This window comes from Anolis carolinensis, chromosome 2, assembly GCF_035594765.1.
Source record: "Anolis carolinensis isolate JA03-04 chromosome 2, rAnoCar3.1.pri, whole genome shotgun sequence".
NCBI classification, from domain to species: Eukaryota; Metazoa; Chordata; class Lepidosauria; order Squamata; family Dactyloidae; genus Anolis; species Anolis carolinensis.
The window spans coordinates 5,854,646-5,882,472 of record NC_085842.1 but is presented as its reverse complement, the minus strand read 5'-3'; the positions used below and the strand labels follow the sequence as shown (position 1 = coordinate 5,882,472).

The window sequence follows — 27,827 nt, the reverse complement described above, 5'->3', positions numbered from 1 at the left end:
TCGAAGAACGGACAGAGCCCCCACTGTTAACCCCAGCTTCTCCCAACCCTAAAGTTCAAAAACATTCAAATTAGAGTAGATGAATAGGTACCGCTCCAGCGGAAAGGTAACGGTGCTCCATGCAGTCACCCCACATGACCTTGGAGGAGTCTACGGACAACGCCGGCTCTTTGGCTTAGAAATGGAGATGACCACCAACCCCCAAAGTCGGACACGACTGAACTTAATGTCAGGGCAAAACCTTTACCCTTTAGCTTAACTACCACCAATTCCTCAATACTTTATTTCCCAGACCACCAGACTTCGCCACAGCAACGCGTGGCCGGGCACAGCTAGTACTACTATAAAAAGGGGAGTAGTCAGTGCTGGCATGGATGTCATCAGAAAGGGCGGTTTATGCACAAGATGTGGGAATGTGAATATGTACAATATTTTTGGCAGACTATACAAAATGAGTCAAATCAAATACTAGGAAATGAGTGGGTCATAACAAAGGAAATAGCGGTACAGTAGAGTCTCACTTATCCAAGCCTCGCTTATCCAAGCTTCTGGATTATCCAAGCCATTTTTGTAGTCAATGTTTTCAATATATTGTGATATTTTGGTGCTAAATTCGTAAATACAGTAATTACAACACAACATTACTGCGCACTGAACTACTTTTTCTGTCAAATTTGTTGTATAACATGATGTTTTGGTGCTTAATTTGTAAAATCATAACCTAATTTGATCTTTAATAGGCTTTTCCTTAATCCCTCCTTATTATCCAACATATTCGCTTATCCAAGCTTCTGCTGGCCCGTTTAGCTTGGATAAGTGAGACTCTACTGTATTAGGGAAAAGAGAGGAAATGGGAAATAAAAGAAGCAATAATTGAATGTGCACAAGCAGTAATAATATTAGGGTGGAAAGATAAATCAAAATGGACAGTAAATAAATGGTACCAATATATGGTGGAGCAAATGGAATTTGAAATTATAAATGTGAAATTAAATGTTTTAAAAATGAGAGAAATGGAAGAAAGATGGACAAGGGTAAAGAACTATATCATGAATCAATCCAGAGATCAAGCCATAAGAAATAAGATACAATTGTTATATAGTATATAGGATGGAAATGTATAAAGATATAAAGATTGTCTCAAAAATAAATGAATATGTAAATGAAAATAATCCTCGTGTTGGTGGTGAGAATTGTAAATGTTTTGTATGTGTATGGTATGTATTTTTTGTGTTTTAAAAAATAAAAATTCGTAAAAAAAAAAAAAAAGAAGCTCGAGTGGGTTGGTAGAAGGAGCTACAGTCCCTCAAGTAGGCTGGGCCCAAACTGTATACAGCTTTGTAGGCCAAAGCCAGCAACTTGAATTGCGCCCAGAAACAAACCGGAAGCCAGTGTAGCTGCTTCAGGAGTGGGGTAGTTCTTTCTCTAACATCCTTGCAGATGGCCAATTCTCTCACACCAGAAGCGACTTACAGTTTCTCAAGTCACTCCTGACATGAAAAAAACCCTTAAAAATTGCCGCAGTTCTGAAACCGTCATGGAAGAAGTCGGCACTCTGCTTCCACAACCAGCATCTCACAGTATCCGTCCTGCACAGATCTTCTGATAGCCAAGCAAAGCAATAATTTTTGCGAAATGCCGATTATGCTTGAAATTTCTCTCTGAGTGATATGGCAATCGTTCTGAATCAATCTGTCAACCTTTAGCTTGAAACTCGGTGGTTGCTGTCGCAGGACGTCCAACTCTTTGTTTGTCACGCAAGTCAGATGTTCCCACTTCTTGAAACTTACTCTCCCATCAACACAATCCCCATAAACAGCTTGCATTCTCTGATGAATCTCCTTTGTGGTGGCACCTTCTGCTGTCGAGAATTCAATGACTGCACGTTGCTTAAGTCGCATTGACCGACCGTCTGCGCAGGGTCCCATACTTTGCACTTTAACAACACAGCCGTTCAATGCTCAGGCTTCCCACCAAATGGAACTGTAGAGGAGAGTCTACTGAATAAGCCAGTACCTGCTGCAGACCAGGACTGCCATCTGTTGAGGAGTTACGAAGGTGGAGGCATTACTTTTCATTCAAGCCTCGTACCTCAGGCCCAACTCTTTGCAATATAAATATTTCTACAAATTTAAATTGTTGACATCCAGTGGAAAACCTTGAAGAAATTCTTAAACGGCGCACCAAAATCCAACACTTAGGCGGATGAACTTTTCCTCAATTCATAGGGCAGACCTGCTAGTTGCGCTACAAAGAGATAAAACAGAAAAAAGCTTTAGAATGAGGGCAGGAGAATGAATCACAAATAATTTGATCGAGGGTAAAGGAGCCTTAATCAGTAACCAGAAAAATGTGTAAGTTTTAGCCAAAAAAAAGAGAGTCTGTGTTCTCAGCAGAATACAGCAGAAATAGACTCTGGGTTTTCTTACAGCACCAGATTATATTGTCACCAGAGTTGAGTAATGTACAACACATAAAGGAGAAACTCACAGGTTCCAGAGACACTTTTATTGATTTTACTTTTACTGTACTTTTTTCTCAATATAGACTCAATGCGGCTCATTCAGAAAGAGGGAAGGGACCAGACCAGACCTCAGAATGTGTTCACTAAAGTGAAGTGAAGGGGAGATTCCAGGACTAGGAGCGGGAAAACATTGGGGCCGGGCTGTGGCGCAGCTGTTGAGCAGCTGCCTTAAATCACTCTGACCATGAGGTCATGAGTTCAAGGCCAGCCCGTGGCGGGGTGAGCACCCGTCAATTAAAAATAAAAAATAGCCCCTGCTTGTTGCTGACCTAGCAACCCGAAAGATAGTTGTATCTATCAAGTAGGAGATAAGGTACCACTTATAAGTGGGGAGGCAAGATTAACTAATTTACGACCAGGAATGAGGAAGTGCCGTCAGTGTGGATGATGAAGCAGCTGCTCCCCCCTGTGGCCAACATCCCCTCAGAAGAAGGTTAACTTGCCTCTGCGTGTGTCTCTCAGTCTCTGTTTGATGTGTTTATGGGCATTGAATGTTTGCCCTATGTGTGTTATAATGTGATCCGCCCTGAGTCCCCTTCGGGGTGAGAAGGGCGGAATAGAAATACTGTAAATAAATAAATAAATAAATAAATGAATATTTAAAAATTTATGTCACGCCACATAGTCTGATATGTTTCAGGACAGGGAAAAGCTGCACATCACAAGTTCTGAACCTGACTCAGCACATGGTTTTGAAAGGCAGCAGATTACAGGAGCTCTCTTCACAGACCTGTGAACAACTTATGATACTGTAAACCATCATCTCCTCCTGAGAAAAATGTATAATATCACAAAGGACTACCACCTCACCTTCTTCAAAGGAAATCTGCTACAAAGCAGGAGCTTTTTTATTGAGTTCCAGGGTCAGAGAAGTAGGTGGTGAAGACAGGAGAATGGCCTGCCTCAGGGGAGTGTGCTTGCTCTATCAATCTTTAAAATTTACCCAAATGACCATCCACTGACAGAAGGGACAGAGAGTTTCATCTATGCTGACGATCGTGCTATCACTGCCTAAGCAGGAAGCTTTGAAAGGGTTGAACAGAAGCTCTCCGAAGCTTTAGGTGCTCTTACTGCCTATTACAGGGGAAACCAGCGGATCCCTAATCCATCTAAAATGCTGACGTGTAATTTTCACCAGACAAAATAATAATAATGATAATAATAATAATAATAATAATAATAATAATAATAATGTAGAAAATTTATTTATATCCCACCCTGTCTCTCCAAGGGGACTCAGGGCAGTTTCCAACAAAAATCAGCAAATATTCAATGCCGTAATTAACTAAACAAAAACAGATAGATAACCCAACCAAAACCAGGAAATAAATCCACATCTATAACAAAGTAATAAGAGATTATAACATAACCAATCTACATTTGACATTAAAACGAAACACAAATCTAAACAGATTTAAAATACATTTAAATTATTAAAATTATTTTAAAAATTTAAGCAGCCAACAGAGCCAGGGTGCAACACCATTCCTGACTGATGATAACCATGCATAGTATTCTAATCCTCCTCTTCTCTATACGTAAGAGAATATAAATGCATTTTAGCTGTTTTTAAAAAACAGAGTAAGGAAGGGATGCCAGCTAATGGAATACCAGGGGGCTGATTTGGCTCTGCTTTGTGAAAGGCGACGTTCAGGAGTGATTGTGCCAACTGTCCTGGCCACCTCCATATTCCAGAGGTCTGCTAGAGCTTTGACAGAATCACCTACCCAAGTGGCAGGAAACTCCCCAAGAGTTTTCAGGAATCCATCTGGATCCATAAGCCTTCTGGGGCGGACTATCCTAATCAGCCCTCCACCCCTGTGGAGGTTTAGAGCCCCAGTGAGTCTAAACCTAACCAGGTAGTGATCAGTCCATGACAAAGGGGATGTGAACACCATCACCATCATCTCATCCTGAACAGAAAACCAAATCAAGAGTGTGCCCAGGGCTACGGGTGGGGCCAAAAACCAATTGAGACATACCTGTGGTTGTCATAATGGTAATGGTGCCAAAACTCAGCTAGATCAGTCTCCAGGTGCCAGGCGGGAGCTGGGCTGAGCCTTTCAGCCCCCAGTATAGTGGACCCTTGATATCTGCTGGTATTTGGTTTCCAGTAGACACCAAAATCTGAGGACGTTCAAGTCCTATAATGTGAAATAGCATAGTAAAATACCCAGATTTCTTGACATCTGACTTCACTTGTCAGCTAATTATTTCCCAACTACTCTGGTTTAACTCTTTTAAAAATCATTTATCAAGTAGAGAGGATAGTGGAGAGACACAGCTGTGCTACCATCTCCCAGGGTTGCAGACCTCCCGCAGCCACCTTTCTTGCTCTTTCTTAATGCTTACCTTCCTCAGTGCTGCCGAACCCTTCATCGCTTTCTTGCCAACTGTTGCAAGCTGCCCTGGGTCCCCGCGGGTGAGAAGGGTGGGGTATAAATGCTGGAAATAAATAAATAAAAACAAAGGAAACATGGGGCCAATTGTTTGGAGCAAAAAAAGGATTGTGACATCTAGATGCTTTCTTCTTTTTTGGAGGGGACAGATGCACATGGAATGAAAAGCTAATCCTCACTGATTTTAGCACAGAAATATACACAAAAACGTGACACCTTGTAGTTTCAATTCCCAGGATACAGTGCTCAAATTCGTCTTTCTCCCTCCGCTCTTTGAGCACTTTGCAGAACAAACTAAATCTATCGAAGTGAACATACAGCTCCCTTCTTTCTGCAGCAGCAGGTTTTACTGAATTCCCATCTTTTCTTCATGAATGGCCTTTTGAGAGGCGTGTTAGTGTGAGAATGAGAGCAACCATGAGAGCTCCTTAAGTGCCCCACTAATGCCTCCCAATGTAGTGACCTCCCACTGGGCCACCACTATGGCACCTAATGCAGGGATCACATTGGGGTTCCTTTTTAAACTTTCTTACTAATTTATATACAATGTATCAACACTGACTTCAGTGATCAGTTACTGTATATACTCGAGTATAAGCCTAGTTTTTCAGCCCTTTTTTAGGGCTGAAAAAGCTCCCCTCGGCTTATACTCGAGTGAGGGTCCTGGCTGGCTTCTATTCAGGTCAGCTTATACTTGAGTATATAGGTCAGGGGTACCCAAACTAAGGCCCATGGGCCAGATGTGGCCCTCCAAGGTCACTGACCTGGCCCCTGTCCTAAACTTTGGTCTTAGGGTTGACCTAAGTCTACCTGCTCTTTGGAGGTCTCTTTGCTTAGCTACGGCCTTATGAGACCATCTAGATGGCTTTTAGAGGTCACCTTCCTTGCCTATGGTCCTATGAGACCGTTTAGATGGCCTTTGAGGGTCCCTTTCCTTACCTGTGGTCTTATGAAACCATCTAGATGGTCTTTGAGGTCCCTTTCCTTATGTATGGTCTTCTGATGGCCTTATGAGATCATCTAGATGGCCTTCGAGGGTCCTTTTCCTTACCGATGGTCTTATGAGACCATCTAGATGGTCTCTGGAGATCTCTTTGCTTACCTATGGTCTTATGAAACCATCTAGATGGCCTTTGAGAGTCCCTTTTCTTACTTATAGTCTTATGAAACCATCTAGATGGTCTTTGGAGGTCTCTTTGCTTACCTATGGTCTTATGAAATTGTCTAGATCAGGGGTCACCAAACTAAGGCCCATGGGCCGGATGTGGCCCTCCAAGGTCATTTACCTGGCCCCTGTCCTAAACTTTGGCCTTAGGGTTGACCTAAGTCTGAAATGACTTGAAGGCACACAACAACAATAATCTTAATTTTGGACTATTTCATCATAGTCCGTCCCCGCAACAGTCTGAGGGACTGTGAATCGGCCCTCCACTTAAAAAGTTTGAGGACCCTGATATAGGTATTCAGAGTTGGACAGTCTTATCTTATTAAAGTCTTATTATTATCTTAAATTACAGTTTTATATAAATATTCAAAAACATTTAACCTTCTGATGCCTCAAAGAATGCAATTTTATTAATATCTATTTTTATGTTTGAAATTGACCCATAGCTGCTGCATTTTCCACCCTCATCTTATACTCGAGTCAATAAGTTTTCCCAGTTTTTGTGGTAAAATTAGGTGCCACGGCTTATATTCAGGTCAGCTTATACTCGAGTATATACGGTAATTATTTCCATACTATTCTAGTTTATGCACTCCACTTGCCTCACTTCCAACAGACCTCTGGAGATGCCATTAGCCACAGATGCAGGTGAAACACCAGGAAAGAATTCTACTGGAACATGGCCATACTGTCCGAAAAACTCACAGCAACCCACTTATTCTAATTTAACTTTCTTAAAATTCAAATATTAAGCAGGGAAGAGGGCAGAAGCATACAGTTGCCCCATCATCTTCCAGGGCTACAAATCATCCCATCTCCTTGGTTTGCCTTTCTCTCTGTGTCTTTTCCCGTTGTCATTCATTCTCTCCTTTCAGATGAAATTCGCTTGCCTTTCTTAGAAATGTTGGGTTTTTGGTCACTTGCTAAAACGAAGGAAAAGACAAGAGGGTCAGTTCTATGGGCAGGAAAGGGTTGGGTGAAATTTACATCCTCTGTTCATGACCTTTTGAAAGGCTGTGTCTCACTTAGGTCAGCACAGTGTCTCTTTAGCAATGTGTGTAGGTGTGTTCGTGGGAGAAGGAGAGCAACTGTGAAGGTTGTGTAAGTGCCCCACCAATGCCAGCCCACTATGGCATTGAATGTGGAGATGCTCTTCTAGTACTTGTGTGAGATGTGCTACATCTCATTTCCCCGGTTGCTTCCTCAGGCCTTCCAATTCCTCTTAAATAGCATTCCCAGAAGCACAAGTGCATAATACAAGAAATTAATGAATCTTTTTAGGAAAGGAAGGACTAGCTGTGAAGGATTCCATCTCTCTGTGCATTTTAACTGGTACATACAGGGGCCGGGCTGTGGTGCAGGCTGGTTAGTAGCCAGCTGCAATTAATCACTATGACCAAGAGGTCATGAGTTTGAGGCCAGCCCGTTGGAGTGAGCACCTGACCATTAAAATAAAAAATAGCCCTGCTCGTTGTTGACCTAAGCAACCCGAAAGGTAGTTGCATCTATCAAGTAGGAAATTTAGGTACCACTATGTGGGGAGGCTAATTTAACTAATTTACAACATCATAAAAATTGTCCAGCAGCATTTCGAATGAGGAAGTATCCAAGGACTCAGCGTCACAGTGGATGATGAAGCAGCTGCTCCCCCTGTGGCTGGAATCGAGCATACCCCCAGGAAGCCAGAAGCTGGAGAAGGTTAAATTGCCTCTGATAGGAGAAGTCTGAAGGAATCATGGTGACATACAGAGATCAAAGACTTTGACTAACAACAGAAGATAAGGCAAAAGATTTTTTATAAGAAACTGAAGAAAGATATAGATCACAATCCACCCGGCCAGACAGAAAATAAAGGAAAGGAAAAACCAAAGAAACCCCAGTTCCATCCACCTGAAAGTGAAAAGATGGATATGGAACAAGACACTCCGAATCTTGATAAGATGGATGAAGATGAAGACGAATTGGGATCAATATAAGGAACTGAAGAATTACAGCAAGAATAATGTATGTGGAGAAACGAAAATTTGAGGAAATACTAAGTATAGAACATTGATGAAATAAAATTTTTGGAAATAATGGAGATGGACAGATTAATGTTTTTAATGAAAGAACATACAGGGTGACCTGCGACTCCAACAGACTGGAGATTGTTCAAAGACTAAGAAGTCATGTATCAGTGCCAGATAATTAAGCAATGGAGAAATTAAATTTAAGAAGGAAGGAACGTGAATCATACTAAAGAAAAAGGAAAGGACAAAATAAAGAAAGATAAATATCAACAATACAAGAAGATAAAAGAATACACAAAGATGAAGATTGGGAAGTCAAGAACCCCCCCCCAACCATCCCCCTCCCCCCTCTTTTTTATTTTCCCTAATAAAAAATATATTTTTAAAAAATTCCTCTGTCTCTGTCTTCGTCTCTGTCTCTATGTTCATATGGGCCGGGCTATGGCGCAGCTGGCTAGTAACCAGCTGCAATAAATCACTACTGACCGAGAGATCATGAGTTTGAAGCCCACGTCGGGTTAAGCCCCCGACGATTAAATAGCCCAGCTTGCTGTTTACCTCTACAGCCTGAAAGACAGTTGCATCTGTCAAGTAGGAAATTTAGGTACGCTTTATGCGTGAGGCTAATTTAACTAATTTACAACACCATCAAACTGCCAGCAACATGCCGGAAAAGAATGAGGAAGTACAGTCAATAGTGGACAGTGAAGCAACAGCTCCCCCTGTGGCCGGAATTGTGAAGCTGGAAATGTTAAATGCCTCTGTGTGTGTCTATACTGTATGTTGTTTGTCTGATGGCATTGAATGATTGCCATATATATGTTCATTGTAATCCGCCCTGAGCAGCCTTCGGGGTGAAAAGGAAGGGTGGAATATAAATACTGTAAATAATAAATAAATAAATAAATAAATAAATAAATATGGCATTGAATGTTTGCCATGTATGTGTACATTGTGATCTGCCCTGAGTCCCCTTCGGGGTGAGAAAGAAGGGCGGAATACAAATATTGTAAATAAATAAATAAATACATTCCCATTGCTTCATCTTGATGTTTTTCTGCAGATAAGAATTTGGGATATAAACCCATAAAAGTACAGCTCTCTCCCTCAGCCTGGCTGACTCTGCACTTGACCCCTGGGGCCAGATGTCTCTCTTTGGGATCTACCTACAAGGGGTACAGACTGACTGAAAACCATTTATGTTTCCATTGTTCTTTTCCATGCTGAGGGCTGGATAGCTACGTTCAGTGCTATTGGCTTCACTGCAGCTTTGGGAACAGTCTTGGATGTATGTCTCAATTCAATCCATTTCAGTCAAATGCCCACCTCACCCATCTGGAGTAAACATGCAATGGGGAAGGCAACACTCACTTGAAGCTGCTTGGCATCCATATTGACATCTTGAAGTTATTCTGCGATCATGTTGCCATTTTACTGCAGAGACAGAATCGGGGAGTTAAAGGTGACTCTCAGGGATCAACACAATTTCATTCTCTGATAAAGAAGACCACACACCCTCCTCTTCCTCCTTCCACAGGGACGGAGGCCTTTCGGTCTCTTGTATGTTTCCCGGGCTGTATGGCCATGTTCTAGAAGTATTCTCTCCTGACGTTTCGTCCACATCTATGGCAGGCATCCTCAGACGTTGTGAGGTATGGAGAAACTCAGCAAAGAAGGTTTATGTTAATGTGGGATTTGTGTATTGGTAGTGTTTAAATGAAATTTGTGTCTGGCATGTATTGCATACAGGTTGCATCATTCAGAGTATGCTATAGTCTGTAAAGAGACTGAGAAGCTGTGTTGACCTTGATGTATGGCTGGAACCTTGGGAGTATCCAGACTCAAGTGTTTTTGTACATTACTGATTGTGTTGAGATCTTGCTCTGTTCTGAGTTTGTGTCTGCCTAGAGTGAAAGCCAAGCCTGTGTTCGTCTGCAAGTCTGTTTGTCTTGTATAGTAAAACTTTGTATATATTTTTAACATCGTTTCTGACGTCTCTTCGTTCTGTGCTCCATTGACAACATACAACTGCTGCTACGCTGCGAATTACTCTGACAGTTTATATATCTGTGGAAAGTGCAGGGTGAGAGAAGAACTCTTGTCAGTTGGAGGCCAGTGTGAATGTTGTAGTTAATCACCTTGATTAGCATTGAATAGCTTCATCTCCTGGCTTCTTCCTGCCCGGGGGTATCCTTTGTTCAGAGTCGTTAGCTGCCCCTGATTCATTGATGTCTAGAACTCCTCTGTTTTCAGAGTGTTGCTTCTTATTTACTGTTCTGATTTTTGAGTTTTTAAATACTGGTAGCCAGATTTTGTTCATTTTCATGGTTTCCTCCTTTCTGTTGAAGTTGTCAACATGCTTGTGGATTTCAAGGGCTTCTCTGTGTAGTCTGACATGATAGTTGTTGGAGTGGTCGAACATTTCTGTGTTCTCAAATAATATCCTGTGTCCAGGTTGGTTCATCAAGCGCTCTGCTATGGCTGATTTCTCTGGTTGAGTGAGTCTTCAGTGCCTTTCATGTTCTTTGACTCGTGTTTGGGCAATGCTGCCTTTAGTGATCCCTCTGTAGACTTGTCTACAGCTACATGGTACATGGTAGACTCCTGCAGAGGAGAGAGGATCCCTCTTGTCCTTTGCTGAAAGTAGCATTTGTTGGATCTGGCTTCCAGTATTAAAAAAAACTCAAAAATCAGAACAGTAAATAAGAAGCAACACTCTGAAAACAGAGGAGTTCCAGATATCAATGAATCAGGGGCAGCTAACGACTAATTACCTTGATCAGCTAATTACCTTGATCAGCATTGAATAGCTTCATCTCCTGGCTTCTTCCTGCCTGGGGGTATCCTTTGTTCAAAGGCTACTCCCAGGCAGGAAGAAGCCAGGAGATGAAGCTATTCAATGCTGATCAAGGTAATTAACTACAACATTCACACTGGCCTCCAACTGACAAGAGTTCTTCTCTCACCCTGGACTTTCCACAAATATATAAACCTTCTGTGAAGAAGTGTATAATTATATTTTGTTTATAGATGATATGTGTATTTGATTTTGGTTAAACAGCCAGGTTTGGCTAAGGTTAAAATGGTGAGTATGTGAATTGACATTACGTATGGGGAAGGTAGCCATCTTAGAGTGCTAGAGTAGGTTACCATAGCAACAGGGGCGGAGCCAACCGCCGCCTGGAAAGGAAAAGGGGGAATGTTTTAAAACCCAGCAGTCTGTGATTTCCTAGTCACAGGGAAGGATCTGATTCTTGTGTGGAGAATCAGGCTGGCTTAAATAGAGAGATTTGAGTCAGATTTAGGTTAGACCAGACTAGGCAAGTTAGGTGATTTGTCTAGGGTCATTTATAGAGTCTGTGGATTAGGAACATTAACCCAGGGGATCCAGGAGGATCAGGGTTTAGTGTAATCCAGAGAAAGAAGTATTTTTGAAAGTTTAACCACCTCATAACCGTTTGTAACCATTAAGCGAAGTGCCTTTACTAAGTTATCTGAAACCATCAAGCTCTGTACCTGCAATAAACTTGTTTTGATTTTATTCTAACCAAGCCTCTGTCATACTCTCATATTAAGTTAAGTAACATCAACACCTGAAGTGGAACAAATAGAGAAAGCTTATAAGAACCAGTACCATCTGCCTGACGTCTCTTCCATTGGTGGCAGCGAAGAAGAAGATAGTCAAACTAATAATTAATTAACATCATCTCTCATAAAACATCTTTATTAAGTGGTGGTATCTGTGTGTGTGTGTGTGTGGGATTCAAAAGGGTTCCATCTCTGACACACATTCCTGTCAGACACCTCACCTCTGTGCAATTTGGTGGCAAGGCTGAGGGATTCTAAAAGGGATTCCATTCCTCTGTCACCTCAGCTCCTTACATTATTGGGTGGCAGTGGTGGGATTCAAAGAGGGATTCCATCCTCTGCCACATCAAGTCTCTACATAAATTGGCGGCAAGCGGCGGGATACATATAACATCCCTAATTTGGTGCCTAAGATCGCTCATGAAAAATTTTCTGAGGTAAAACTTATAAAGAATGGCCACCAGAAAGCAGAAAAGAGGAGCAGGAGAGGTAGAGGTGTACCAAGAGAGAGAGAGTTCAGATTCGGAACAACAGACCACCATGTCAGAAGCAATGATGAAATATCAATTAGAGATGAGAAAATTAGAATTAGAAGCACAGGAGAAGGAAAGAGAGAGGCAGGCACAGATGGAGAAGATAAAATGGGAGAAAGAGGCAGAAGCACAGGAGAAAGAAAGACAGATACAGGCACAGATGGAGAGTAAGAAATTGGAAGCAGAGGAGAAACGGAGACAGGCAGAGATAGAGATGAGAAGGATGGAGATTGAATGGGAAAAACAGAAGCTGACACTGTCTCAGCCTTCTGTAGAGGCACAACCAGGGACTCCCATCATTAATCCTGTTGATTCAGCCTTAAAGAGGTTTCCTAAATACAACAAGGAGGATGATGTGGAGCAGTTTTTAATTTCATTTGAATGGTGTTGTGAAGATCTGGAAATAGCTGAGGAAAATTGGATGATTTACCTCAGGCCACAGATTTGTGGAAAGCTATTAGAGATCTATAGCGAAATGGTGGAAGAAGAACGCAGAAATTACACTATATTTAAACAGCTGGTACAACAGAGGTTACAGCTAACTCCTGAATTTTATAGAACAAAATTCAGAACGCTGAGGAGAGAAAAAAATGAAAGTTTCTTACAGCTAGCTGCCAAACAGGCACAATATTTTGAGAGTTGGTTGAGGAATTCTGAGGTAAAAGACTTCCAGCAGTTGAAGGATTTAATAAAATTAGAGCAGCTGTACCAGCAGGTTCCATCAGATTATCGATGGCTGGTACAAGATAGAAAGCCCCAGACTGCTAATCAAGCAGCTGGGATGGTGGACCAACTAATTACATTGAAGGGTTTAAAAGGGAAGAAGGAGGATTTAAGGAAAGACAGTTTAAACAGCCATCTTTTTCCCTCACGCGCGCACAGCAAGGGAGAGGAGCTTCCATAGAAAACACCACCTGGAGGATGGCTAGTGTAATGAACCCTGCCAAAATGGAGGGAAATATTCGATGCTTTCACTGTGGTAAAACAGGACATTATAAATCACAATGTGCTCTTTTAAAGAAAGAAAAACCCTCTTTCTATGTTAAAAAAGTCCCAACCAAAGAGGCAACTAAAGAACCAGCTAAGGTTCAAAAAGATTTACCTCAGGAAATTCAAAAGGAGAGGCAATGTCTGTTTGTTTTGTTAGATCAAACATCAGATGAGTATTTGGAAAACATCAACATTGATGGAAACCAAATACAAGGATGGAGGGACACAGGTTCAGAAGTCTGTATCATCAGACCTGAATTAGTACCATCAAAATGCCAACACCCTACTTATCAGGTTAATTTAAAAGGTTTGGGTCCCGTGATCCCAAGCGAAGTGGTTTCTTTACCTGTTCAATATGGCAAGTGGGAAGGAGTATGGGACTTTGCTATTAGTTCTGATATTCCATATAAATGCCTAATTGGAAATGACCTTGCCAGAGAAGTCAAAAAGACACCAAAGACTCTTGATGAGGGTGAATATAAAGAGGAGAAATCTGAGAAAGAAGTTGTCTGTTTACCTATACAACAGAACTTAAAAGAAAATCCTGAGGCAAGTTCTGTAATGGCTGATTTGGTAAATAAGACTGAAGGGGAAAGAGAAATCCTGAGGGAGCAAAAGTCTGATGACACATTGCAGCTTTTGTTTGAGCAGGCCCAAAACACTGAGGGAGATTTAACTTTAGAAAAGCCCACCAGGTTCATTACTAAAAATGGAGTTTTGTACAGGGAAGTTTTAAATCAAAAAGCCCCAGAGATGTCCGCTTCCTATACGCAGATTGTGGTACCTCAGAAGTATAGAGAACAGTTGATGGAGGTAGCCCATGACAGCCCACAAGGGGGACATTTAGGAATTAGACGGACCACTCAAAGAATCACAAAAAATTTCTTTTGGCCTGGCATGTACCAGCAAATTAAAAGGTTCTGTCAATCCTGTGACACATGCCAGAGGATCAGCTCAGGAAGCGATAAACTTAAGGCTCCATTAGTCCCAATGCCATTAATTGGGGAACCTTTTTCTAGAGTGGGCATAGATATCATCGGTCCTCTTCCCAAACCCAGTAGGAGAGGATGCAGATATATTTTGACTATGATTGACTACGCAACTCGTTATCCTGAGGCAGTAGCCCTAACTAACATCGAGACAACAACAATAGCCAATGCACTGCTCTCAATATGGGGAAGAACAGGTTACCCTAAAGAACTAGTATCAGATTTGGGAACCCAGTTCACTTCTAGATTAATGGAAAGATTACTGGAACTGTGTGGGATAAGGCATTTGACATCATCAGCCTATCATCCACAAACCAATGGCCTTGTTGAAAACCTAAATAAGACCTTGGTTCGCATGATTAAGTCTTACAGTCAGCAACACCCACATGACTGGGACATCAAGCTCCAGCAATTATTGTTTGCCTATAGGGAAGTTCCCCAGGACAGCACTGGCTATAGCCCTTTTGAATTGTTGTACGGGAGGCGAGTGCGAGGACCGCTTGATTTAATTCGGGAATTCTGGGAAGCAAGTCCAAGACCGGAACCTGTTTCAGTGACTAAATACATCAAAGATCGACAGTCAACAATGGAAATGGCCAGGAACACCGCCCAAGAACATCTAGCGACAGCCCAGCAGAGACAGAAAGCTCACTACGATACAACGGCCAGATGCAAGAGCTTCGAGATAGGGGATGAGGTCCTGTATCTTACACCAACCAAGACCAACAAGCTCCAAGTAGATTGAACTGGACCGTGGAAAGTCATCAAAAGACACAGTGGCGTGAACTATTCTATATATGATGAACAGTCTAATATAGAAAAGCTGGTGCATGTAAATATGTTAAAGTCATATGTAAATAGATCTGTAAATGTATGTATGATAATTTCGGGGGAGGAAACAGGTACTTTTCCCTTTTGGGAAGAGAATAGGAAAGCCTATAGGAGCAGCGAGCAAGTAAAGGTTGACGAGGGATTGTCCCAGAGTCAACAGAAACAAGTTAAGAAATTATTAAATAAGTATGACCATTTATTTTCGGATCTCCCAGGGAGAGTACAGGGGATATATCATCAAATCATCACTGGTGATACTCCACCCATAGCGTCTCCTCCATACCGAGTTACAGGCAAAATAACTAAATGCATTGAGAGGGAGGTAAAAGAAATGTTGGACATGGGCATTGTAGTACCATCAAGCAGCCCATGGGCCTCACCAATTGTTTTGGTTCAAAAGCCTGATAACACCATAAGGTTCTGTGTGGACTATCGACTTTTAAACAAGGTAACACAATCAGATACCTACCCTATGCCTCGGTTAGATGATCTGTTAGAGAGGATGGGGAAGGCCAATTTTATCAGCAGCCTGGACTTAACCAAGGGATTTTGGCAGGTACCTATGGCACCTCAGGACCAGGCCAAGACAGCTTTTAGGACTCATGCGGGATTATATGAGTTCACCGTTTTACCTTTTGGATTAAAAAATAGTCCAGCCACGTTTCAACGTTTAGTGGACAGAATACTTAGTGGTATGGGAGATTTCTGTGTGGCTTACATGGACGACATAGGGATTTTTAGTTCAAGTTGGGAAGATCACTTGAAACACCTCAATCAGGTGTTGAGTCGGTTAAAGGAGGCAGGTCTAACTATCAAGGCTTCCAAGTGCCAGATAGGAAACCGCACAACCAAATATTTAGGTCATATAGTAGGTTGTGGGAGTATCGGACCGGAGCTAACCAAGGTTGAAGCCATCCACCAATGGCCTAACCCAAAGACCAAAAAGCAAGTAAGATCATTCCTTGGTTTAGCAGGATATTACTGGAAGTTTATACCATCATTTAGCACTTTAGCAGCCCCTCTAACTGATCTCACTAAAAAGAACTGCCCCAATCAAGTAATTTGGTCCCCTGAATGTCAGAAGTCCATGGAACAACTAAAACAGGCCCTTACATCAAGTTCTGTTTTAAAAGCCCCAGATTTTGACGCACCTTTTATTTTGACCTGTGACGCTTCTGATACTGGATTAGGAGCCGTCTTAAGTCAGGTTGATGCAGAAGGGGAAAATCGTCCAATCCTCTTTCTGAGTAAAAAATTACTTCCTCGAGAGTGCAGCATGTTAACCATTGAAAAGGAGTGCTTAGCCATAGTTTGGGCCATACAAAAATTAAGGCCTTATTTATGGGGGAGGAGGTTCACCCTCCAAACTGATCATGCCCCATTAAAATGGCTAGATAACACCAAGGGAACTAATAACAAGCTACTTCGATGGAGCCTGTTACTACAAGATTACTCCTTTGAAATAAAACATGTAAAAGGTAAAAGCAACATTGTAGCGGATTCACTTTCCAGGACATATTAGAGGTTGCAACAATGAAGGTTTGTGTTTATATATGTTGCATAATAATGTGTTGATATTATATGTTAAGAGTGTATTAATATGTATTGTTGTATATTTTTTAATTACAATCCACATTATTATTTTTGACCATTCTAGGATGAAGAAAAGTCAAAAATAATCTTTATGGGTTGGGAGGTGTGTGAAGAAGTGTATAATTATATTTTGTTTATAGATGATATGTGTATTTGATTTTGGTTAAACAGCCAGGTTTGGCTAAGGTTAAAATGGTGAGTATGTGAATTGACATTATGTATGGGGAAGGTAGCCATCTTAGAGTGCTAGAGCAGGTTACCATAGCAACAGGGGCGGAGCCAACCGCCGCCTGGAAAGGAAAAGGGGGAATGTTTTAAAACCCAGCAGTCTGTGATTTCCTAGTCACAGGGAAGGATCTGATTCTTGTGTGGAGAATCAGGCTGGCTTAAATAGAGAGATTTGAGTCAGATTTAGGTTAGACCAGACTAGGCAAGTTAGGTGATTTGTCTAGGGTCTTTTATAGAGCCTGTGGATTAGGGAGAATTGATCCCAGGGGATCCAGTAGGATCAGGGTTTAGTGTAACTTAAAGAAAGAAGTATTTTGAAAGTTTAACCACCTTATAACCGTTTGTAACCATTAAGCGAAGTGCCTTTAATAAGTTATCTGAAACCATCAAGCTCTGTACCTGCAATAAACTTGTTTTGATTTTATTCCAACTAAGCCTCTGTCATACTCTCATATTAAATTAAGCAACATCAACATCTGAAGTGGAACAAATAGAAAAAGCTTAAAAGAACCAGTACCATCTGCCTGACGTCTCCATTGGTGGCAGCGAAGAAGAAGATAATCCAACAAATCATTAATTAACATCATCTCTCATAAAACATCTTTATTAAGTGGTGGTATCTGTGTGTGTGCGTGTGTGGGATCAAAAGGGTTCCATCTCTGACACACATTCCTGCCAGACACCTCACCTCTGTACATATTGGTGGCAAAGCTGAGGGGATTCTAAAGGGATTCCATTCACTGTCACCCTCAGCATCTCCACATAAGTTCCTTACATAATTGGTGGCAGCGGTGGGATTCAAAGGGGATTCCATTCACTGTCACCCTCAGTCCTCTACAAATACTATGAAAAAAACAATCAAGAAGAATTGGCCCTACTAAGTTTGGATGCAGAAAAAGCGTTTGATAACCTGAATTGGGACTTTTTAAAATTATTACTAAAAGAAATGGATTTTGGCTACCAATTTACAAACGCTATAAATGCAATATATGAAAGACAAGAAGCTAAAATTACGGTAAATTCACATGAATCCAAAGGTTTTTATATTTGTAAAGGGACAAGACAGGGGTGTCCGTTATCCCCTCTGCTGTTCATCATGGTACTGGAAATATTACTGAATAGTATAAGGGAAGACCCAAATCTAAAAGGCTAAACAAAGAAAATTACAAATTAAGGGCTTTTGCCGATGATTTAATTTGTATAATTAATAATCCTTTGGAAAATATAAAAAGATGGGTTAATAAAATTGAAGATTATGGGAAATTGGTTGGCTTAAGAATAAATAAGAAAAAAACTGTGATCTTAACTAAAAATATATCCCAAAACAAAAGAGAAGAATTAGCTAGAATAACAGAATTCCAGATAGTCGACAAAATTCAATACCTGGGATATACGTTGACGGCAAAGAACTCTCAGCTGTTGAAAAATAATTATGACCAGAAATGGAAGGAAATAAAAAAAGTTTTAGAAAATTGGAAGTTTCTAAAATTGTCCCTATTAGGCAGAATTTCACTAATCAAAATGAATGTTTTACCTAAAATATTGTATCTATTCCAATCTCTGCCGATCATCAGGAATATGAACATTTTTAATTTTAGATATAGCGAAATTTATATGGCAAGGCAAAAAGCCGAGAATCAAAAGGACAAATTTAATAGACGAAAAAAAAGAGGAGGCTTGAGTCTCCCTGACTTGAGATCGTATTATGAAGCCTGTGGACTAGTATGGGTCAAGGATTGGACTACTCTACAAAAAAGGAATATTCTGACATTAGAGGGGGCAGACCTGAGAAGAGGCTGGCATGCGTACACATGGTACGATTTTAAAAAAAGGTTGAAAAGAATTTTACAAATCATTATATAAGAGCAGGATTAATAAAAATTTGGGAAAGATACAAGGAGAGATTTTATAGGAATACACCGCTTTGGGTTTCACCACTAGAAGCCTTCCAAAGGAGGGAATTAGGATGGCAAACATGGCCGACTTACAGAGATATGTTAAAGAAAAACAGAGGAAATACAGAACTCAAAGAGGAAAAAGAAATTAAACATAAATTTAGCAACTTCTCATGGCTCCACTATATACAAACCAAAGAATTTTACAAAATAGACAAAGAGAATGGCTTCCCAGAAGAGGATTCTTTTTGGGACAATATAATGAAATCTGAAAACAAAATAATTACCAAAATATACAAAAGATGATTAGAATGGACTACAGAAACAGAGCAAATCAATGAGTGTATGATTAAATGGGCAGAGAATATTGGACACCCAATAAAATTAGAAAAATGGGAAAAGATTTGGAATCAGAGAATCAAATACACATATGCATTCGACTTAAGAGATAATTGGTATAAAATGATATATAGATGGTATATTACACCACAAAAAAATTCAAAATTATACAAAAATGTCTCCAACAAATGTTGGAAATGTGAACAACAGGTAGGTACTTTTTTATACATGGTATTTTTTTCATACAAAAGCTAAAAAATTTTGGAAAGATATACACGGAGAAATACAAAAAATATTAAAGACTAACATTAAAAAGGAGCCAGAATATTTCTTGCTAGGAATGTTGGATCTGGATAAAGACAAAGACAAAGAGATTCTATTTAACCACCTGACAATAGCAGCCAAAATAACATATGCGAAGAAGTGGAGATCAAAAGAAATACCGAAAAGAGAAGAATGGCAAAATAAAGTCTTAGAAATAATGAATATGGATAAATTAACTTACTGGCTCTCTCCGAACCAAGGATTACCGAAAAAACAAACGAACTGGGACACGGTAAAAGAATATTTTAATCAACTTAAAATGGAGCTTATAATTTGAAATGATAAGAACAACAAGAAAATATTAGAGACAAAGGGGAAGAAGACGGTTTGGACTATAAAATACTAAAATACAGAAAGTCACAATACAAACACCAAGGAATAGATGGAAGTCAACCCCTCCCATGTACCTTTTTTTTCTCCTTGTTCTTTCTTCCAATTTTTTTTCTTCATTTTTCTTTCTTTCTCTCCACCCATATTGTTCTCCACCTTTCCATGTATTTTTTTTATTTTTATCTTTAAATTTACTATTAATAAAAATTTACCAAAGAAAAACTGCTAAACAGTGAATCCGCGAAAAGCGAACCGCGAAGTAGTGAGGAAAACTGTACCTCACTTCCAGCTATTGCACTTTATCATAGTCCCTGTCCTATAGGTTTTAATGTTTTTAATTTCTAGTCATTGCTATTACTCAGGTTCTGAACTGCTGCTGCTGATGTTTTCGTTGTTTATGTGGGTTTTTTTTTTAATATATATGGATACTCAGTTTTTGTGGACCTTACGGCAGCCTATGACACGGTGCAACATAGAAAAATGCTGCATAAAGTCTACCATATCACCCGGGACTTTGACTTTACAAAAACTGTCCAGACCCTCCTGGAAAACCGCAGCTTCTATGTGGAGTTTCAGGGCCAGAAAAGCAGACGGAGGAGGCAAAATAATGGTTTACCCCAAGGCAGCGTTCTTGCACCGACCTTATTCAACATCTTCACGAACGATCAGCTACAACCACCACTCACAAAGAGCTTTATATATGCTGATGACCTTGGCCTTACAATACAAGCGAAAGATTTTGAAACAGTTGAAAAGCAGCTCACTAATGCCTTGAAAGATCTCTCCAGCTACTACAAAGAGAACCACCTGAAGCCCAACCCTGCCAAGACACAAGTGTGTGCTTTCCACCTACGTAACCGTGAAGCCAACAGGAAACGGAAAGTTACTTGGGAAGGCCAAGAGCTCGAACACTGTTTCCATCCTAAATACCTTGGTGTCACCGTAGACCGAACACTAACATATAGGAAACACTGCATGAACACCAAGCACAAAGTAGCTGCACGCAACAACATCCTGCGGAAACTGACTGGCAGCTCATGGGGTGCAGACCCACAAGTAATAAGAACATCAGCCCTGGCCTTGTCTTTCTCAACTGCAGAGTATGCCTGTCCTGTTTGGCACAAGTCTGCCCATGCAAAGCAGGTGGACATATGTGATGACTCATGGGCCATGTAGTCCCGTTCCTAGCGCTGTTGAGACAGATGAAGAGGAAAACTTGGGTTTTCCACCGTTTCAGCCAGAATTGGAACTTTCCCAGCCAGAATTGGAGCCTTTGCACCTGCAGGAGGTTTGTCTTCCAGAAATCTGCCAAACAAGCCCTGAGTCAAAATCTCTCCCATTTTCTCGCCGTAATTATTATCAACAACAAAAAGGAGTTCAACAGGCTAATCGCAGAAGCCTGAGAATCGCAGCCAGGCATTCAGCTGATTAAGCCTGCTTCCATGAGAAACTTTAGGGAGTCATGCATCTGGACACAGAGATTGACTTTCGGTTCTGGTTCCCCAGAGAAGTGTTCTTTGGTGGGAAAACGAGACCCTATTTAGGTTCTTTGCCCTGTAGGAATCTTGCGGAGTCAATTCGTCAGCTACTGGAGTAGGTTGTGTGTGGACAGCGCTACTCCCGCTTCCAAGCCTTCGTTCCCGTTTCCAGCCTTGTTTTGCTCCACGGACCTTGCCTTGCTTCCTAGGACTCAGCCTTGCTTTCCAGGACCTTGCCAAGTATTTACCACGGATTTTGTCCCTGTTCCTCGTTCCTTGTTGCCTTGTATCAAGCCTTGTGTTTCAAGAATCAAGTTTACCTCCTAGCCTTACATCAAGTTCCTTGGACTAAGAACCTTGTCATCTCCCCTCACTTTGCTTGGCAAAGTGAGTGTTTCGGTTATTGGATTACAACTTTGGACCTTAATATTTTATATTGGACATTGTTTTTCTGGACTATAATTGACCTTTCCTGAAAGGTCTTCTTCTGAACTATATTCTACACTTATTTTTTATTGACTTTACATATTTCCTTAATAAAGATATTAGATAGATTCTGGCCTCTGTGTATGGTTATTGGTGCTCTGCAGCCTGGGTCGTGACAACATAGCACTGAACGAAACATGCAGAATCATCACAGGATGCCTTAAACCTACACCTGTTGATAAACTCTACAAGTTAGCTGGCATTGCCCCTCCTGACGTGCGACGGGAAGTTGCTGCTAACGGTGAGAGAAATAAGGTTGAACATTGTGAAAGCCACCCACTGCATGGCTATCAGTCTCCTCCCACCAGACTCAAATCAAGGAAGGGCTTCATGAGAACCACCACTCCTCTTGATGTTCCTCCAGCAACAGCAAGGGTGTCTCTCTGGGCAGCTAAACCTGGCAATTCTAACTGGATGGCCCCCCAAGAGGGTCTTCCTCCAGGGGCAAACCAAGAATGGGCAACTTGGAAGTCCCTAAACAGACTGAGAAGCGGAGTGGGCAGATCTAAAGACAACTTGGCAAGGTGGCACTACCTGGAGGAATCCTCCACCTTGTGCGACTGTGGAGCTGAACAAACAACTCCGCATATGTATGCTTGCCCACAATGCCCTGCCTCATGTACGGAGGAGGAGTTGTTTAAAGCTACGGACAATGCGGTTGCTGTTGCCCGCTTTTGGTCCAAAACTATTTAGTTGCTTGTGATTTCCTTTTTCCCCCCCATCATTGTGAAACGTATTTGTCGTGAAATGCTTTTGACACGAAATAAATAAATAAATATGGATACTAGCTGTGTCCGGCCACGCGTTGCTGTGGCAAAGTGGTGGTGGTATTGGTTAACAATTGTTGTGGAATTTTTATTTGATGTTATTTGTATTTTATAATTAATTTTATTGTAACTTATCTTTTTTATTTATTATATTTTATTATTTTCTTGTATTATTTTAGTTATTTTCTGTTATAGTATTTTATTGTATTAATTTTTTAGTGTTTTTATTATTTTTTGTTGTATTATTTGTATTTATGTTATTTTTTATTCTTTTATTATTTGTGTTTTTATTATTTTATTTTATTATTTGTATGCACAGTAGAGTCTCACTTAGCCAACATAAACGGGCCAGCAGAATGTTGGATAAGCGAATATGTTGGATAATAAGGAGGGATTAAGGAAAAGCCTATTGAACATCAAATTAGGTTATGATTTTACAAATTAAGCACCAAAACATGTTATACAACAAATTTGACAGAAAAAGTAGTTCAATACGCAGTAATGCTATGTAGTAATTACTGTATTTACGAATTTAGCACCAAAATACCACAATGTATTGAAAACATTGACTACAAAAATGCATTGGATAATCCAGAACGTTGGATAAGCAAGTGTTGGATAAGTGGGACTCTACTGTATTACATTTTATTATTTGATTATATTATATTATTTTTATTTTTGTTTTTTTAATTGTATTATTTTATGTTGTTTTTAAATTGTTTTTTGTATTTATTTTATTCCTCTCCCTCTAATTAGGACTTTATTTTTCTTTTCTTTTTGTTGTCGGAACGTAGGGGCAAGGATGGTGGATTGTGCTGCCAAATTTCTAGGTTCTGGGGCTTGTACTTTTGTTGTTTAGTGGGAGGGGAGGACACCATTACTCTTTTATATATATAGATAATATTTTTAAATTGTTGGTTGTGTTTTAACCCATGTTGATCGGACTTGTCCCCATGTCAGCCATCCCAAGTCGCTTTGGGGAGATGGAGGCAGGATACAAAATAAAGTTGTTATTACAGTAGAGTCTCACTTACCCAAGCCTCGCTTATCCAAGTTTCTGAATTATCCAAGCCATTTTTGTAGTCAATGTTTTCAATATATCGTGATATTTTGGTGCTAAATTCGTAAATACGGTAATTACAACATAACATTACTGCGTATTGAACTGCTTTTTCTGTCAAATTTGTTGTATAGCATGATGTTTTGGTGCTTAATTTGTAAAATCATAACCTAATTTGATGTTTAATAGGCTTTTCCCTAATCCCTCCTTATTATCCAAGGTATTCGCTTATCCAAGCTTCTGCCGGCCCGTTTAGCTTGGATAAGTGAGACTCTACTGTATTATTATTTTATTATGACACACCAAACAAGATAGATGTGCTGGATTTCATATCACAAAATCACAAGTCGAACACTTCCCAAGTGTCTAGGACTGTGTGATGTATTTTCGGATGATGCGTGCAGATCCCAGTAGGGTGGCCTTTTGCAGTTGGCAGATCGTAATTTTGTCAATGTCTATTGTTTCCAAATGCCGGCTGAGATCTTTTGGCACAGCACCCAATGTGCCCATCACCACCGGGACCATCTGCACTGGTTTCTGCCAGAGTCTTTGAAGTTCAATCTTGAGGTCCTGATAGCGGCTGAGTTTGTTATACAACCAATTTGACAGAAAAAGTAGTCCAATACGCAGTAATGTTATGTAGTAATTACTGTATTTACGAATTTAGCACCAAAATATCACGATGTATTGAAAACATTGACTACTAAAATGCGTTGGATAATCCAGAATGTTGGATAAGCGAGTCTTGTATAAGTGAGACTTTACTGTAATCTAAATCTAAATCCATAATAAAAGCGAAAACCCGTATGTGTGTATGTGGCACGAATGTCTGCTCACACAGACAGCCTCTGGACTCCACAAACATTCACCCCCATCCAGAGAGTACTGCACCCAGACAATGACCAGCCAACAACAGATCTGGACCACACTTGCTACACAGGCCCCAAAATGGCCAACTTTGAATACTGGCAGGGTTTGGGAAGGGTTAAGCCACGATTCTGGGAATTGTAGTTCACCCACTCCAAACAGAATACATAACATTGAAAGACAAATAATACCATTCTCAAATGACCCGGGCACCGCCGGGTCCCCAAGCTAGTACAAATAATAAAAATGAAAATCTGTATGTGTGTATGTGGCAGAGGTGTCTACTGACACAGATAGCCTCCAGCCACTACAAACAGCTATAGTTTCAAGTGCTGAGGAGCCTCCAAGGGCACTCCTTCCACTGACATTGCAGGTTATAGTGACCGCCATGACCATGTAGGCCAAACCCTGCCAATGTCCTCCCCAAACACTACAGCCCACCACCCAAGGATTTGGGGAACATTTCATCCTAGATTTTAAGTGTTTCCTCCACAACAGGCAGGCACCCCCGGGTTCCTTTCTCTTGCCATTGCTGTGAAATTTGCATGACTCCGCCCACTGTCTCTACCTTAACCCTTTCCTATTCTTTTCAACTCTATCTGCATCACAAACAGACCACAACTGAGCAGCAACTAAACACACTGGAGGAGTTTATTTATTTTATTATTTATTACATCATTTCTACCCCACTCTTCTCACCCTTCAGGGGACTCAGGGCGGCTTACAACATGAACATATACATTAAAACAATTTATATCGCATCTAAAAATCCATTTAGATTAAAAATTACATTAAAATTGAGAGCTTACATTTAAAAAACCCTACATAGTTATACATATAAATATACATTCAGGCACGTTTCAAGTCCAAGTGGGGGCAATCAGTGAGTCGTATAATTATCATATCTCATTTCTACTGCTACTCTTGCTCAAAGGCCTGGTCCCATAACCACATTTTCGTTCTTTTTCGGAAAGACAGGAGGGAGGGAGCCTGTCTAATTTCATTTGGGAGGGTGTTCCATAGGCGGGGGGGCCACCACTGAAAAGGCCCTGTCCCTCGTCCCCACCAGCCGCACCTGTGAGAGACCGAGAGCAGGGCCTCCCCGGAAGATTTTAGATTCAGCAATGGGTCATAGACACATTCGGACAGGAATGACATCTAGACGGGAAGTAACAAGAGCATGGACCACTGTGGCCAAGTCCAGCTTCCCAAGGTATGGGCGCAGCTGGCGCACAAGTCTCCGTTGTGCGAATGCTCCCCTGGCCACTGCTGAAACCTGGGGCTCCAGGCTCAGCGATGAGTCCAGGATCCCTCCCAGACAGCGAACCCATGCCTTCAGAGGGAGTGCGACCCCGTTCAACACAAGCTGTAACCCTATACCCTGTTCGGCCCTACAACTGACCAGGAGGACCTCTGTGTCGTTTATATTGAGTTTCAATTTGTTGGCCCTCATCCAGTCCAACACAGCGGCCAAGCACCGGTTCAGGACCTGAACAGCCTCCTTAGTGACAGGTGGGAAGGAGTGACAGAGCTGGACATCATCTGCGTACAGATGACTCCGAAACTCCGGATGATCTCTCCCAGCAGCTTCATGTAGATGTTAAACAACAAGGGGGACAATACCAACCCCTGCGGGACCCCATAAGTCAATGGTTGTGGGGCCGAGCAGGCATCCCCCAATGACACCATCTGGGAATGACCCTCCAGGAATGAGTGGAGCCCATCCTTTTTGCCTTGTTTTTATTTATGTTGTACTTTGAATTGGTTGAGACTGGTATGACTGGTCAAACAAATAAATTATTATTATTGTTATTGTTATTATTATTATTATTAGCTGCTGAGTGGAGCCACTGCAAAACAGTACTTCCAAGACCCATCCCTGCAAGGCGTCCCAGAAGGATACCGTGGTCAACGGTATCGAAGGCTGCTGTGAGGTCCAGCAGAACTAGCAGGGACACCCTCCCCATATCCAGTTCCCAGCGAAGATCATCCACTAGGGCGACCAAGACCAAGTACCATGCCCCGGCCCGAAGCCAGACTGCGCCGGATCTAGAAAATCAGTGTCATCCAAGAATCTCTGGGGGAGTGACTCCACATGATGGAAGTTGTAGTTCACCCTGCATCAAGTAAGAGCACTGTGACAGCAGGCTACCACCTGCTGCTTGCCAGCACAGAAGAAGGGAGTCCTGTTGCCCTACCTCCAGCCCTGCTACCTTGCTACTCTGGGGTAAGGAGGAAAAGAAGAGGGTGGAGGAAGGCCTTTAAAACACCTGCTTTTGGACACTTCTTGCTGCTACCACCTGCTGCTTGCCAGCACAGAAGAAGGGAGTCCTGTTGCCCTACCTCCAGCCCTACTACCTTGCTACCAGAAGCCAGTGCTATGGTGACCAGCCTAAGTCGGATGTCGGTTAGAAGGGAGGGTGTTCAGACTGATGGGGGGAGTTGTCCAGCCGAGGAGCCCCCATTGAAGTAATTCTGGGGCGGGGGAGATACGGGAAAGGGAGACCAGTACAAATTAGGACTAGGGAACTAATTCGGCCAAAAGCAAGATTTTTGGTAGAATTAAAACAGTCTCCTGATACGATAAAGTTGGATGCCCAAGTCGGCAGATCCTCTGGATTAAGGGTAGTGCTGCTGAACGCCAGGTCTATCAACAGAAAATCGGCTATTATCCAGGATTTGATCCTGGATGAAAAAGCAGACCTGGCGTGCATAACGGAGACCTGGTTGGACGAAGCAGGGGGGTTAATCTCACCCAGCTCTGTCCTCCCGGGTACTCCGTGCAGCACCAGCCAAGATCTGGAGGACGGGGAGGCGGGATCGCAGTGGTCTATAAGGATTCCATCCCCTGACCAGGTGCCCTATCCCACAGTCAACCTCGTTCGAATGTCTCTACCTGAGAGTGGGTGACCGGGACAGGTTAGGGATTCTGTTAGTGTACCGTCCACCCCGCTGCACTACAGTCTCCCTGCCTGAGCTAGCGGGGGTGGTCTCGGGCCTGGCGTTGGAGTTCCAGCTCCTTTTGGTGCTGGGTGACTTCAATGTCCATGCGGAGGCCACCCTTTCAGGAGCGGCTCAGGACTTCATGGCCGCCATGGCAGCCATGGGGCTGTCCGAAGTAGTATCTGGCCCCACACACAGTGCAGGATATACTTTGGACTTGGTTTTCTGTCAGGGATGGGAAGATGATGGAGGTGTGGAGGAGCTGACCATCGTCCCTTGCCATGGACCGACCATTACCTGCTCAGGTTTAGACTGGCTGTGCCCCCCAACCTCTGCAGGGGTGGAGGACCTACTAAAATGGTCCACCCCAGGAGGCTTATGGATCCTGATGGATTCCTGGTGGCTCTTGGGGAGTTTCCCGCCACTTCAGCTGGCGATTCTGCCGATGCCCTGGTTTCTCTCTGGAATAGGGAGTTAACCAGGGCAATT

At 41.7% G+C, this 27,827-nt stretch overlaps 1 protein-coding gene and 1 long non-coding RNA gene across 3 annotated transcripts in view; both read right to left on the bottom strand.

The window, feature by feature from the left end:
- Window positions 1-27,827, bottom strand: part of LOC103282626 (major histocompatibility complex class I-related gene protein-like) — a 233,254-nt gene that overhangs the window by 158,822 nt on the left and 46,605 nt on the right. The gene's annotated exons all lie outside the window — the stretch shown is intronic.
- Window positions 1,261-5,128, bottom strand: LOC134296890 (uncharacterized). The gene is made up of 3 exons (XR_010003712.1): window positions 4,877-5,128; window positions 4,507-4,668; window positions 1,261-2,247 (listed from the first exon to the last, which is right to left on the bottom strand). It is a non-coding gene; the product is annotated as an uncharacterized LOC134296890 (long non-coding RNA).